Raw genomic sequence first — 2916 nt, forward strand, 5'->3', positions numbered from 1 at the left:
CAACACAGGGTACAAGCTGTATGTACGTGTGAGCATGTGTGGCTACAAACTTTTGTTATATGAGATTGTTGCAACAAATAAGAACAGTGAAATATGTTTAGATAAGTCCAGATAAACGGATATTATAAAAACATTAATTGCAAAGGCAAGAAAATACAAAAAATTACTGCTACGAAAATTTGTTAGTTTAAACAGTTAAACTTCATATTCACGTCGCTTTTCGACTAAAAAAATGCACCAAAGGAACACGGCTTAACATAAGAGGATGTAATAATGTCTTTTTTATTATAATATAACATTTTTTAATTGCAATACAAGATTATTAAATTTTAACGAACAAGTGCAATATCACACACATGCTCACACGTGCATACAACTTGTACCCTCTGTTGTGCTTAGTTAAATAATTAATTTTAAACTGTGATGTACAATTAATCAATTTTAAAGGAATAGGTATGATATAATTTTCTTAATTTATTATGTATAATTGTAATTTATTATGTAAATTATAAAAATCATTCATTAATTTATATTTACATATTATCACCTAAAAATGTTGTTTTGTTAAAAATATTTGATTTTAAACGCTACTAATTTTTAATTGGTGAAGTTTTTAAAACTGTATTATATACAAGTGTTTAAATTAAAATGCACGCCTAAAAATTGAAAATCTAAAATGAAACGAATAAAGTAAAATAAATTAATAAAGCGAAAGATTTTCGAATTCCACATTCTGAACTGAATGATATCATAATTGAAAAAGATAATCAAACTAATTATTTTCCCAGCCTTCTCAAATTCCCGGTCATTTCCTGGTCCAGCGGCCACCCGGAATTTAGAGTATTTAAATCTGAAATTACTCAATTCGAAAACAACAGGAATTGTAATAAGCAAACAATGTAAAATATTCTAATCTAAAAAAAATGCATCAGGAAATTTTCCAATTTTGAAAGATTTAATAATGAGATTATAATGTCTGAGTTTCTGTTTTGATAATATTTTTTGCTGTTTTGGAAAAATAGAACAATATTTTGCGTATTTTTTAAAGGGAGACTTAGAAAAGGGGTTCGAGATGGGATAGATCACTCTACTGTGACCACTCATTAACAAGTATTTTTCTGAAGGGAGAGCTGGAAAAGGTTTCGAGATGCGACCAAACTCTCTTCTCTTACTAGATACCGGACTACAAAATTAAAATACAGCAAAGAATGCCGTACAACAAAACTAAAAAATAAAAATTCGAGCAGTCACTAACAGGCGTATTTTTTAAAAGGAGACTTGGTAAAAGGGTTTGATTTGTGAAAGATCGCTCTTCTGCGACTAGTCACTAACATGTATTTTTTTTAAGGGAGAGCTGGAAAAAGTTTCGAGATGCGAACAAACACTCTTCTGTGACCAAAAAGACCGTATCTGTATAAAGTACGAATACAAATTGGACAAGTCAAAAAATAAAGAAATTTAATTCCAAATATTTTCGTATTTAAGCTTTAAAAGCAAATTTTTTAAGCAAAATTTAAACTGGTTTCAAATTGCGCATTCAAAATTATAAGTGTAAAATTAAATTAAAGGAAAATGTAAAAGATAATATCATATATTTCCACTGTATCATATATTGCCGTTGTATCATATCCTGTACTATCAAGTAACATTTAAGGTGTCCGGAACATTGTTTTTACGAAAAAATGTAAATTCATTCCAAAGAAAATTCGATGTCAATATCAGTATTTTCACCATTGAAAATGGAAGAATTTTTAATATTATATACCTCTGAACTTTATTTATTCTAGAAACCTTGAAAATTATTGTATGGAATTGAAAGTTTTAAAAGAAAGGAAATTCAAACCTGAAGCATTAAAAATGAAACAATTTCAATCACTGTTTACAATTAAATTATTCTTAAATCAAGAAATTCACATTCAGTCACTAAATATTATTCATTTTCACATTTTACATTACGTTTTCAAGACTCACTTATTTAAATGTAAATAGTAAAATCTTTCAATTGAAAATCAATGATATAGATCTCTCATGCAAAAGGAATCACTTAAAAAAAAAATTATTTAAAAAAATTTTAATTTATTTTTGTAATTTTCAAACTTTTTTTAAATTATGTAAATTTTTAAGAATTCTTAATATTTACAATTGAATAAAAAGGAATTGAAGTTTTATTGTTTCTAAACAACACAAGCTGAAAAATAAATAATAAAAAATTGAAATTATTCGAAATTGAAAAGTTTTAATCCAAAATTTAAGAAATTTGACAATTTCACCATCTTTCCTAGTTTTCTTTTTAACTTTTTTTTTTTATTTTAAATTAATTTGCACTTACCTGAACTTATTATCCATATTTTTAATCTTTCCTTATTCGTAGCAGGGAAATAGCATAACGGTGCACCTTCCGAACGTCTGTTTGGACAACCGAAGAATTTGCAGGAATCGTAAATTCTCAAAAACATTTTAAAAAGATTAAAATAAAAAAACACCCCACGAACCACGCAATTTACACACACACACACACACACACACACACACTCCACACATCTCAAAAGAATTTGCGTACACTCCTTTATTATTTTTAGAGCTTCTTCAGTTTTTTCTCTGCACGCAAGTGCAGGGATTAAGCGTATTTAATCCTTTCTTCACGTATTAGAAATTGACAAATTTTAAAAATTAATAATCAATATTAAATTTAATTTTAAATTCAATATTAAATTCAACATTAAAAATTAAAACTCGCAAAATCCACACGTTCACTTCAAAAATCACGAACAGGCGATACAGAATAAAGCTACGAATGCTTCGCGACAATTACATAGGCCGACAAAATTTGACAAAGGTCCGGAACCAGAGACCAGACCTAGTATACCCGAAGGTTTTTGCTGCGCTGAATCCGACTCCGACCTCAGAAAAATTCCA

General features: G+C 28.0%; 1 protein-coding gene across 1 annotated transcript in view; it reads left to right on the forward strand.

Annotated features, from left to right (window-relative positions):
* The window catches only part of LOC117169274 (THAP domain-containing protein 3-like), a 153328-nt gene that overhangs the window by 43112 nt on the left and 107300 nt on the right, over nt 1–2916 (forward strand). The window lies entirely within an intron of this gene.

Source organism: Belonocnema kinseyi, chromosome 3 (assembly GCF_010883055.1).
Source record: "Belonocnema kinseyi isolate 2016_QV_RU_SX_M_011 chromosome 3, B_treatae_v1, whole genome shotgun sequence".
NCBI lineage: Eukaryota > Metazoa > Arthropoda > Insecta > Hymenoptera > Cynipidae > Belonocnema > Belonocnema kinseyi.